Here is a 13,532-nt window from a genome sequence, read left to right as displayed (position 1 = left end):
ATGACACCATGGAATCCTCTAGTACAAGAAAGAAAAAACAACTATAAGATGCTGAGGTAACTAATTCTGGGGCCTTTGTAAGTTGACCGGGAAGGTGGTGTCATTATACCTGAGACGTCCGGACCTGAAGCTGCTCTTTGTACTTATAGGAGACTCATCCTTGACCACAAGTACGTGACTACTGTATATAGCTTCCCATGGTAGGCTTCCTTTTGTTTAGCCGAGATATAGATAGCTTGGGCAGTTGAATCTAGCATAGTCACATGAGAAAGAATACATGAGTTAAAGTATAAGGGGAACCGTATAAGACAGCTTACTAGCAAACAATTAAGGACTGGAGAATTTTCTCTCCAGAGCCCAGCAATTCTGGTCTGCTGTTGAGTTCCCTAACAAAACAAGACCATCTTCTGCCTATTGTAAGTACACCTTGCACTGCTTAATCTCAAAAGGGAGGAGCACTAAACCAAGAGGATTATCTGATAAAATAAGAAAAGAAGAATGAATAACTAAATGCAATTTCTTACTAGGTCCAGACATAATAGTTTCTTCCAAATAAATTCTTCCATAGTTTGGATAGTATGATCAACCTAAAAATCCAGTATGATGGTGTGGTAGGATGGTATAGATCTGAACATGGATGTATGTTCTCCATAAATAATTATGTGAGGTTAAAGAGGGGCTAGATACAGTCAGTGACTGATGTGTAATTAAAAATTTAATGCTATGTTTTATTAAGTTTTTTTTTTAGGGCAGCTCATCTATAAAATTATCCTGGCATATGAACCCTTATAAAGCCTGCCTGCATGCCACCATACTCCTGACCATGATGATCATTGACTAACTTGCTGACATTGTCAACCAGCCCTAACTTAAATGCTTTATTATACAGGTTGCCCTGGTTGTGGCGTCTCTTCACAGCAATAGAACAGTCACTAAGACACAACGTGTACAGATTTATAATACAGCTTGCCATACAAGGCATTTTTGGAACAACTTTGTGAAGAAGGAAAAACCAACAAAACCGTTCCCACTTTATAAGTCTAAAAGAGGGGCAAATGGAACTATTTTACCTAGGTTTTCTTAGCAGCTGGGCGAACACTGAATGAGGCTTCTCCCTCTGGATCCTATGACTCCTGACTCCCTGAAGGTTAGAACTGCTGTCAGGGCTTAGGTTCTCACAAAAGAGGTTGAGTGAGACACCTAAGACAAGAAGGTCCCCTCACTTAATATGGGCGAATCCCTTGCTTTGTCATTCTGGGGCAAGGTAGCCCCTGCTCCTTTTCTTCTTTAGTAAAAAAAAAAAAAAAAAAAAAAAAAAAAAAAAAAAAGAGGAAAAGAGAACATCTCCCATTTCACCACTAGATGGTGCTAGAAGAAGTTTTTAAAAACAGTCTCAAAAGTTACAAATGCAGTGAATCACAGGGTTTGAAAGATGTTTGCTGTATAATAGAGTCTGTGCATCTCTTGCAAACAGGAGCATGCCTAGCCCATCATTAAAGGGGAAAACTTCTTTCAGAGCTACTCTCTTATTCAGTTAATTACATTTCTGCCAGGACAGGTGTCCTATCTAATCACATCTTCAGCTCAGCATGGAAGATTCTGATTCTGCGTAGGAATCCGCATGCGTTTCATTTTCCATATGCTTTGCTGTGACTTTCACTTTCAGTCTCTATCAAGATTATTTTTCAGTGTGACATGTTGGGAGCGACCAAATGCCTGCGCCAACGATTAGTCTTAATGTGTCTTATCATACATACACCCTACAATGTGACGTTCTAGAGATGAGCCTCAACAGACAGGATCTCGTGAATGAAGTGCTGTGCAGTGTACAGCTGAGGGAGAAAGCCATGCACACGTCAGCAAGTGCCTCACGTTTACAGACTGCTATTTTCTAACGCTGGGGATATGTTCAAGTCAAGTCAGTGTCCTGGTCTGTATAGCTGTGAAAATGAGTGAACCCTCAAACACCTCAAAATTATTACTACTGTTTTCTTCCATAACCATCGCAATACTGTTGAGAGCAAATATCTGTCTTCACCACCAGAAAAAGGCTGGGGGAGTGCTTGACTTAAAATTCAACATCCATTGTATATCCCCTCAAACTATTGACTCCTCCTACCCCTGTGTGTTTGTGTGTATGTGTGTATATGTATCTGTGTGTGAGTGTGAGTGTGTGTCTGTGTGTGTATATATGTGTGTGTGTGTGTGTGTGTGTATGTACCTGTTTGTGTGTGTGCATGTGCATGAGTGTGCGCATGTGTGTGTATGTATGTGTGTGTGTTTGTGTGTGTATGTGTGTGTGTATGTTTGTGTGTGTGTGTTTGTGTGTGTATGTATGTGTGTTGTATGTTTGTGTGTGTATATATGTGTGTATGTATGTCTGTTGAGAGCAAATATCTGTCTTTACCATCAGAAAAAAGGCTGGGGAAGTACTTGACTTAAAATTCAACATCCATTGTATATCCCCTCAAACTATTGACTCCTCCCACCCCTGTTTGTGTTTGTGTGTGTGTGTGTGTGTGTATGTATCTGTGTGTATGAGTGTGTATGTGTATATATGTGTGCCTGTCTGTGTGTGTGCATGTGTATGTGCATGAGTCTGTGTGTGTGTTTGTGTGTGTGTGTATGTATGTATCTGTGTGTATGAGTGTGTATGTGTATATATGTGTGCCTGTCTGTGTGTGTGCATGTGTATGTGCATGAGTCTGTGTGTGTGTGTTTGTGTGTGTGTGTGTGTGTGTGTATGTATGTGTGCAGATGTTCATGCAGAGATCAGAGGTCAGTGTCATGCATCTTCCTCTGTCATTTTTGAGATAGGGTCATCATTGGGCTTGGAGCTTCTCACTGGGTTTAGACTGGCCGGCCAGAAAGCTCTGCAGATCCTACTTTTGCCCATCCTAGTTTTGGGATTTCAAGAATGTACAGCTGTGCCTGACTTTTTATATAAGTACAAGGGGTCTGTTTTTATTGCTGTGATAAAATACCATGTCCAAAAGCAACTTGGGAAGGAAAAGGTTTATTTCAGCTTACAATTCTCAGGTCATACGCCATCACTCAGGAAAATCAGGGCAGGAATCCAAGGCAAGAACCTGATGATACAGAGACAATGGAGGAGTTCTGCTTTTGGCTTGCTCCTCATGGCTTGCTTAGACTGCTTTCTCACACAACACAGGACCACTTGCCCAGGGATGGTCCTTTTATCACCTGTTGGGCTCTCCCACATCAACCATTAATGATCAGATAAGTGACTGACAGGCTTGCCTACAGACAAGTGAATTGCAGACCGTAGTGAGTGGCCACATGGGTGCCGGGAATTGAATGGGGATCCTGGGGAAAGTCATCCAGTCCTCTAAACCTCTAAGCCATTTCTCCAGGCAGCAAGCTGGAAAATTAAGTTAAATGATCAGATTAGCCCCATAAAGAGAAGCAAGTTCAGAGAAGTGTGTGTGAGGCCTGAACTTGAAGTTAGTAACTTTACACCGTCCAGAAAGGTAGGCATCTGTGTCAGTCAGCGTATGGCACCTAGGTAGGCTGTGGACAGCATCGAACTCTCAGTGCGGAGAGGCAGGAAGGGCTGGCATCTCCACCCTTTGAAATGGCTTGGTGTTCATTCTGCCTGAAGACTTCTGGGGACCTTACCATAACCAGCAAAACATATTCGCCAATCATGTAACAGATGTCTGTTGGTTTTGTCTGTCAAATGCGACTTTCCATTGTGTCCTCACTCATGAGGGTTCAGGGCTGTGGCTAATCACGATGGCCCCTGACTCATCCACTGTGAGTCCATAACTTTCTCCCTTAAAATATGCAGGTGGAAGTCTTAACCAGGAAGTCTTAACCATCTAATTACTAGATTTGGAAATAAAGCCTCTTGAGGTATAATTTAGAGTTAATAAGGCCATTAGGATAGCCTGTAATGCAGTACTTCTCAACCTTTCTAACGCTGCAACCCTTTGATACAGTTCCTCATGTTGTGGTAAGCCTCCCCCCCCCCCAACCATAAAATTGTTTTCGTTGCTACTTCATAACTGTGATGTTTCTATTGTTGTGAATCATAATGTAAATACGTGATGTGCATATGGTCTTAGGCAACCCCTGTGAGAAGGTCATTTGACCCACAAAGGGATCAAAACCCACAGGTTGGGAACCACTGCTCTGATGTAATGTGCTGATGTCATAAGAAGAGGAAATGAGAAGACAGATGTAAGAGACTCTCGGAGGACACAGCATTTGTAAGTGGAGGAGAAGCCTCACAAGAATCCATATAAGTTGACACAGTAATTACAGATGTGTTTCTAGAAGTAGGAGTAATAAACTCCTATAGCTTAAACCTTGCAGTCTGTGGTAGCAAAATGTAAGTCCTAACAAAACAGTATCTAACGAACCACTAACAGAAGCTATTCTCTTGGGCATAGTATTGATTAGGGTGGTGGATAGGCCATGATCATTCAGGTTGGAGATACAGAAGAAGTCACATTTCTAAACTAGGAGTAGATGTAGGGGGTGATCCTGATGCTAAGGTCCTATTCCCCCAATTGGTTCCTGATTGTTCAATAAAGATGCCAGGGGACAATTGCTGGGTAGAAGGAAAGAGGCAGGACTTCTGGGGCCCTGCAGACAGGCTAAGAGATGCAGGAGTAGGAGAAGGAGATTCACCATGCTTTGGAGGGAGAAAAGCCATGAGTCATGGGAGATCTAGGGTAGAGTGGCCATTGCCTTCTTCTCCGCCTGGGCCTGGGGTTGCAGATGTGTGTGTGTGTGAGGGGGGGTAGAAACATGACTGAGCTGAGGGCAGATTTGGGGTGTTGAGCTAGGAGTGAAAAGAAGGGTGTGATAGCCAAAGAAGATTTAGAAGGGCCTGCCCATTGAGCTAAAGCAATATGAAAATAAACTGGTGGGTGTGTGTGTGTGTGTGTGTGTGTGTGTGTCCACAGATCCCAAGGAACCTGGGTGGGGCTGGTAGTGCTGATTGCCGGAAGCTTAGAATGGGGTAGCACAACACACAACAGCAGGTGTGAGTCATCTCCTGTTCAGAAAGAGATCGGGGTGGAGATCTTGTGATTTTGTTTGTAAAGGCAAATCCACTTTGGACTTACTAGCTAGAAACCATGTTCTTTGTGCTCCTATTAATCCTTTGCATGACAGAGTAGCTGACAACGTTGCACTAAATTGCAAACCCCCAAAGAATATATAGAATAGTAAGTATTGGTAAGGCATAGGAAAAGAGAAAGTGTATTTTCTGGTGTGATCTAGGTAAAACAGAGACATAAGGAATAGGTGTTCTGGGCTGGAGAGATAGCTCAGTGGTTAAGAACACTGACTGCTTTTCCAAAGGTCCTGAGTTCAAATCTCAGCAACCACATGGTGGCTCACAACCATCCCTAAAAAAATCTGATGCCCTTTTCTGGTATGTCTGAAAAACAGCTACAGTATATTTACATATAATAAATAAATTAATTAATACATCTTTAAAAAAAGATGTATTAATTAATCTACAGAAGAGATGCCAGGGAAAAAGGGCCACAGGGAAAAAGGAAGAAAAAAATAAAAGGAAAAATAGACAAAGGTCTGAATATTAGTCAAAAAAACTACAATTCTTTCTTTGAAACTCTTAGGTTTTACTTCTTTTTTTCTTCAGTGTTTAGATCTAAATAAAAATATCCACCCAAGTCCACTGCAATGCAGACAGAGGCTCTCCCATTCTGGTCAAGGTTTAGTAGCTGTATCTCAAGCACCCTCACTCTCTTTTGTATGAGATTTGCATAAAAGAAACACAACAGTTAGCCAGATTTATTTCCTCTGTCTTGAAGGCAGAATCACTGAAGTGGAGGAACTTCCTGGGGAACTAACCTATGAGAAGAACAGAAGACTCCTTGGAGAGATACAGAGAGGCTTTTCTCTCACCATTGATTTCCTGTTCCATTCTTGGGTCAGCACTGAGGTGCCCCTCAAAAGAAACAGTGAGAACGTAACTGAAGACAGGACAGACTGCAAGCCTGCCTGAGAGAAGTCCTCGTCCATCTCCAACCTGCCTACATAAAGACCAACCAACAACCTGAGAAAGGCTCAATTTGTCGTTTTTTTATTGTTGTTGTTGCAGTTTTTTAGTTTGTTTTTGTTGTTGTTTTTCAGAGCAATGAGGTAGAAAGACCTTTGGCTACATGGGAAATCTCCCACAAACAGCTTCCCCTGCTTGAGATCTATTTATAGCTTTCCAGTATACATGTGGATAGGAAACTAACACTTCTCAAGTTATTCTATAGATGCAAATGTCTTATTAAAATGGCTACAACTCCAAGGACTGCAATGACCTCCCTACATCTCTGGCTCTGGGTTTCTGACCTGTGGCCTTGGGTCAACACTTTCATCACAACGAAAAGGGGCTGAGTCAGTCTGCATTGGCCAGCCCCTCTGATGCTTGGCAGGGCTCTCCTTCCGTCACTCCAACACTCTCCACTAACACCCTTTCTATTTTCAATAATCTTTGACATTCAAAATGGTGGTGATGATTATGTTGTATCACTTCCTTCTCCCATGGCTGTTGCAAAAGTCCTCACAAGTGCAACTTAAAAGGGACAGGTTTATTTTGGCTTTCAGTTTAAGGGTACAATCCATGGGGTAACAGCAGGTGTGTAAGGTCACTGGTCACAGTGCACCCACAATAAGGAAACAGAATGAGATAAACGCTAGGGTCCAGCTGACTTTCTTCTTGCCATTCTGAATGGCGTCCCAGGTGGAGACGGTGACACCACATTCAGAGTGGGTCTCCCTTACTTAGTAAAAGCGGTTCTTAAAACATGCTCACAGACTTCCAGTCCAGTTAACGAGAAAGATGAGCCACCTCATCCCTACCAGGGATGATGATCTTGCACTAAAGTTTAGTACTAAAATAAGGTTCTACCTTCAGGGAATCTCAGTTCTTGGAGAGACGCAAATGCATAAAGACAAAGATGGCTCCTGTGAGCCTTGGAGATGGGTGGGCAGGGAGCCACTACATGGACATTCAAATCTACTTCCAGAGGGTCCCCCAACTAACATTCACTGAACTTGTGAACTTCTTTTATAAAAATATAAATACAGCTAAGAGACTCTGTGGGTTGCTGTCTGTGCACAGCTGAGGTCAGGTGAAATCTTAATTAGATAAGGCTGGAGCCTTATCTGGGAAGTGGGAAAGAAGGTGGAGCTGAAAGTTTTAGACAAGGGAGAGACAGAGAGATCAACAGGGAGAAAATGGAGGAGGAAGACGAATCAGATCCACATGGCCTGAAATAGCCACAGGTAGCTATGGAAATCATAGAAGGGTAATAGAGTAATGTAGGACAATTTGCCCACTCTAAGTGTGCAGCTTGTATCAATATCAATTGAATTTTGAATACTTTGTGTGGACATTTTGGGGTTGAAGATTTACTGTTGTAAACCTGGCTGGTAAATTATAAGCCTCTGGCGTTTTCCTTATATGGGGCTAGGAGTTTAGAGCCAGTGGCGCCAGTCTCAGCAGTCTGGCTGCAGGGGTAGGATGGCCTGGGAAGTTACCAGTGATTCGGCAGCAGCTAACCTCAGGAACCTGGGGAAACTGCACCTTGCAGCTTCTCATGGGGTGGTGAGACCCTGGTGCCGGTGCCGCTCCCAGTGCTGGTGGCAGCGCATAGTCGGGCTTAGCCATGCATTGATTTTTAATAATTACATGTTCCTTGGGTCCTTTCTGAATACCAGAACAGGGAAGTGGGAGTGGGTGGGTTGGAGAGCAGGGGGAGGGCGCATGGATTAGGGGGTTTTCAGAGGGGATAACATTTGAAATGTAAATAAATAAAATATCTTAATAAAAAAATAAAATAAAATGGAAGTAGAAACACTAAAGAAATCACAAAGGGAAACAACAACAAAAAATAATTATATGCTACAAGACTCCCTGGAGTGAGGGTGTAGCTATGACTTGGTTCTGTTAGTATACTTTCTGTTATCACTTTGCTCAAGTCATATTAAAGAAGTGATTTTTTTTTTTTTGTTTTTTGTTTTTTGGGGTTTTTTTGGTTTTGTTTTTTTTTTTTTTTTTTTTTTTTTTTGAGACAGGGTTTCTCTATATAGCCCTGGTTGCCCTGGAACTCACTCTGTAGACCAGGCTGGCCTCGAACTCAGAAATCTGCCTGCCTCTGCTTCCCAGAGTGCTGGGATTACAGGTGTGCGCCACCACCACCCGGCTATAAGAAGTGACATTTTTATTTAAGGGGAAGTGTCTTGCATCAGGAGTGTAATCATGGGTAATACAGAATGCAAGTGGGTTAGGAGGTAGAAAAGCATCAGGAAGCTCACAGAAAACACAGAGAAAAGTGTCATGATTCAAAAACAGGCAAACCTCTGAAGTATTAGATCTGGAATAGACTTCACAGTATGCATCATGAACTGATGCTAAAAATAACTTCAATTATGTTATATTAATTATGGAATTTTATATCTGGTAACTAATAATTAGAATTTTATAAGACTGCATTCTGTCTGTATGTAATCAATGTGTTAAATTTTGTTATAATTTGCCTTTCTTTCCTTCTTCCTTCCTTCCTTCCTTTCTTTCAGGGGGTCCTCAAATGATCCAAGTGTTATCTCTGACTGGACATCTCCTTTTAAAATTCCATACAAAAGCCAGGGCTTAGACCTAAGATAAAACTACTTGAAAGAATGAGCAATACTCAAAACAAAACAAAAACCTTGGCACGCTCCAAACCAGGGCTCCTTGGATTGCGTTGCTGCACTAAGAACAAAAACAACCCAAGATCCTGCAGAACACTTCTTATGTTAATGTCTGTGCAGTGCAAATATGGGAAAGCAATTCTTTCTATCAAAAAAAAATGTCCTAAAAAGCCCAAACAACAAGTTCGAGCCAAATAAACACTATAAAAACTTTCCCCCACAAAAGGCAAAGTATTAAATGGTGAGACAAAAATAAATCTTTTCGCTAGCCAGAAAACTTTCCACGGGTGTGTATCCTCCCATGTGAGTCACAAGTCTAAGGTCAGGCACAAGCTGGCTGGGGAGGGAACACACTGGGTGAGCCCTATTTGTTATCTCTGACCAGACTACCTCTCTGGCCAAAACTCTGTCCTGTTTCACTTGCCTGGGTCCCAAGTACATCCGTTCTTGGCACCTTGATCTGTATAGATTTCTGAAGACAAAGCCCAAGCCTTCAAGTCTCTGTGGAATCATGGGATCTTACATTACTGACTACTTCCGACCTTGATATTCAGAAGCAAAACTATGCTACACTCATTACCCAGGACTGCACAATGATTATGTCTCAGAATGAAAACTTGTCATGGATTCTCTGAAACTGATGGCCACACTTGTCCATGCATTTTTTATATTTTGGCACATTTTACAGACACATCAATAATTTTTCCAAACTCCTTTTTAAAGATATTTATGTAAAGGGTAGTCTTGGAAGATAGAAGTGACATCCCATTCTGGGAAAGGGGGAAAGTTTTGTTTTGTGTCTAAGGTAACCCAGGCAGTCCTTGAGTTCCTTAAGTAGCCAAAGATGACCTTGACCCTCCTTGATCTTCCTACCTCCACCTCTGAGATTACAGGCAAGTGGCACTATGCCTGTGTTTATGCAGTGCCAGGGACTGAACCGAAGCTTCATGCATGTAAGTTAGCACTCCACCAGTTGAGCTCTTAGCCTGTCAGAAGATATACAGTCTGTCTTAGTCAGGGTTTCTATTCCTGCACAAACATCATGACCAAGAAGCAAGTTGGGGAGGAAAGGGTTTATTGAGCTTACACTTCCATGTTGCAGTTCATCACTAAAGGAAGTCAGGACTGGAACTCAAGCAAGTCAGGAAGCAGGAGCTGATGCAGAGGCCATGGAGGGATGTTTCTTACTGGCTTGCTTCCCCTGGCTTGCTCAGCCTGTTCTCTTATAGAACCCAAGAGCACCAGCCCAAAGGTGGAACCACCCACAAGGGGCCCTCCCCACTTGATCACTAATTGAGAAAATGCCCCACAGCTGGATCTCATGGAGGCACTTCCCCAACTGAAGCTCCTTTCTCTGTGATAACTCCAGCCTGTGTCAAGTTGACACAAAACCAGCCAGTACACAGACTAAGTCCAAAGCTCCTCTCCTGAAGTGCAAACCATGGCATTTCTAGGTGTCCCCTGGCCATGCAAGGTGAGCTAGGGCTCGGTGAGTAAGCTGGGCATTGCTCGTGGCCGTTAATGCTACAAATACCAACTTCATTTGTTTCTGACTCAGGCATTCTATATCATCTGACAATATCCAGAATAGTGTGACAGGTGTCTCGTGAGCTGTAAAATAGGGTAAATCTCACATCTATCACAGTTTTTCATAGAAACATAAAATTCTTGTCATAATCAATCATAAAAAGAGAAAAGATTTAAGTAATGTGAGGTTCTTGCTCCAGTTTCTTTCAGAAATAGAATAGTCCAGCCACCATTTATGAAGCATATGTATTAAATATAATATGCAGCAAGATTTATTTTTAAATCAATATATATGCATACATAATCCACTTGATTTTAAAAATGAAATTATGAAATTGGTCCTGTAATCCATATAGATTTAAAAACACAAGCAACACCAAAACAAAATCCTGTAAAATTAAGTAATTCATATTGCTAACTAATGGCCAAGCTGAAAGACTCTGATTTCAAACTTTTATTAGCCATTAAGTAAGACATGGTCTAAAATAGCACAGGTTATTTTGACCTTAAACAAAAATACCTATTTTATATAGCATTATATTTAATTTTGGATTTCTATGGTTGTTTTTCTTCCAAAAATAATAGCTGCTTAATGAGCTCCTTTATATTGCAAGCACCAAGCGAAATATTTCATATGCACCATCTTATTTTCATGATTTTTTTCTGTTAATCACATTTGGCTTTAGACAACCTTCACACAAATGTAATATATAGCAATTGTTCTTTACCTACCTCCTTACCATTCCAGCAAACCCTCCTCTCCTCGACAAATCTCTATCTCTCCCTCCCTCCTCCACTTTGTACAAGTTTATTCATTTTGTTTGTGACCCACAAAGGTTAATCAGCACTCTGTATGTCCCTTAGGCTTCAAGCTGTCTCCTGCAGCCCAGTTGGCTCAGCAGAGGGTAAATGTTTCATATGCATTATCTTATTATTATGGATTTCTATTGAGAGAGTGTGTTGATGTGTAACCTGGTTGGCCTGAAGATCACAATCTTGCCTTTTCTCCTGGGTCCAAGGATTAGAGATACAAACATCAGCCCACTTCACCCCTTGAATGATCCTAGACTATAGTACAGGGGTGTTATTGCCTAGTCTGCACTTACTACTAAATATTCAACATTCACAGTAAACCAATTAGTTTCAGTTTGTGAATAAGTTTATATTATATTTTGTGTATTCATAGAAAAAAAGCACCACAAAAGCTACTGTTCATGAAATTCAAATCAGAAATTTATGCTGTACGTACCTTATTTTTAAAGTGAGACACTTAAGAAAAATTATCTTCAGTTCAAGAAAGGTAACAGGATAGGAGAAGTTATCCCACAAAACTATATTGTTACTTATATAGATAAATAGAACATTAGCATATGAGAGAGACAAAGAGAGAGCAAGAGTAAAAATAGTTACATATTTCTAGAAAAGGTGGTATTCTTCAGAGTAAAATGATTTCCAAACTGAAGAAGGCAGAAAAAGCTTCCTACTTCTATGGAAGCAAGGAAAAAAGCAATGTATCAGACTTTCTTGAGGAATATGTATGTATGTGTGCATGTATATTTAAATAGATTTCATGGTACGGATGCTGCTCTCATTTCGCTGCTATACTGCCCTTGTGTTTTCCATGATGCTAATGGCTTTTGTTCCAAATCAAACATTTTTACATATAAATTACAGCAGGGAACAGAACAAAACAATTGCTTTAAAACCTGTAAGCTCTGTTCAAAATGCAGACAATTTGGTGGTGGGGATTATTTTAACTGAAGGGACTCTGAGATTTATTTATACTTAGTAATGGAAACATTGTTTTTACTCAGCCCAGAAGAGCATTATCTTTTTGGTTTACTTTTTAATTATTTGAGTGCTTACATGCATGTGCAAGTGTGTGTGCAAGCATGTGCACCTGCATATAGAGGACACAGGGCAACCTCAAGTGTCCTCCACCATCAGTCTCTACCCTATTTTTTGAGACAGAGTCTGTGATTGTACCTGGAGCTTACTGAATTGTCAAGACATTGCTACTGGGACTCAAACACAGGTCTTCATATTTCTGAGACAATTTGCTGACTGAGTCATCTCCACAGACCCACATTATAGCTTTATAAAATAATAAAGTATCTGGAAATATAGCTAAGTGGTCAAATGCTTTCTTAGCATGCGCAGGCTCTGGTTCAAGTCCCAGTCCCTGTAGGAGAAGTGGGGTGGCAAGGGGATTTCAAGCCAGTGTTGATGGCACACACCTACAACCTCAATCACTTGGGGGTTAGAGGCAAGGGAATCAGAAATTCAAGGACAGTATTGGCTACTCAGAGTGTTTGAGGCCAGGCTGAGCAAACTAGGCGTTAGCTTAGAAGAACAAAATTAAAGAGTTAAGGTCTGCACAGTCAGCCATAAGTGTACAATGAAACAACACAAACAGAAAAAAATTAACACGCTATTTTAGAAATGTGTCTTAAGTTTAAAGAAAAATCACTGATTCATTTAAATTTTAATTCCTAGTAAGCGAATTAAAGAGAGGAGCCTGCTGTCAGTTCGTTAGGACATGCCTAACACTGATGCTTGGCTGGGAGGCAGGATCTCAATCCGTGGGGAAGTCAATGGATGACAGTACGCCACGTTTTCTGATTCTACTAAGTCATAAATTAATGAATGCAGAAATGAAGTCATGCAGATCTAAATTTTAATTATGTAGTAAAACACCTCCTAAGGGCACGAGCATTAATGGGTATCAAACAAGAAATTTGAGGTACACTCTCCACTGAGCTCGAAAGAAGGTTATAATTCTGTCTGTGGAGACTTATTTCATCTCTAGTGGCTCACTTCCTTTCTGACATCTTTTCCACTGAGGGAACTGTACAGAAACTGGAGGTAGTGATCTTTGTCCCATATTCCTGATATAGTCAAGACGGAATGTCTTTCATTGATTATCCTTCCTTAAACATAGTTAGAGGAGTTTAGAGAGGAGAAACCAAGTTTTGACATCAGAATAACTACTCTAGTTTCCTTCTTATCTCTATGATAAGACACCATGACCAAAAGCTACTCGAGAGGAGAATGTTTGTTTTACCTCACAGCTACAGGGAAGTCAGGGCAAGAACTGAAGGTGAGAACTGAAGCAGAGGTCATAGAGGGATGCTACTTAATGGCTTGCTGTCCATGGTCAGTCTGCTTTCTTATATAAACCACAACCACCTAGCCCATGCTGGCACTAGCCAACAATGGTCTGGGCCACAGTTTTGCCTACAGGCCAATCTGATGTTTTCCCCCTTAGTTTAATTTCCTTTTCCCGGATGATCTTGGCTGCATCAACTTGAAAAAAAAAA

At 41.2% G+C, this 13,532-nt stretch overlaps 1 protein-coding gene across 4 annotated transcripts in view; it reads right to left on the bottom strand.

Moving 5' to 3' along the window:
• Window positions 1-13,532, bottom strand: part of Cped1 (cadherin like and PC-esterase domain containing 1) — a 266,183-nt gene that overhangs the window by 175,375 nt on the left and 77,276 nt on the right. The gene's annotated exons all lie outside the window — the stretch shown is intronic.

This window comes from Apodemus sylvaticus, chromosome 2 (genome assembly GCF_947179515.1).
Source record: "Apodemus sylvaticus chromosome 2, mApoSyl1.1, whole genome shotgun sequence".
In the NCBI taxonomy this organism is placed as follows: domain Eukaryota; kingdom Metazoa; phylum Chordata; class Mammalia; order Rodentia; family Muridae; genus Apodemus; species Apodemus sylvaticus.
Note: the sequence above shows the minus strand (reverse complement) of the source record. Positions and strands in the feature narration are given on the sequence as shown.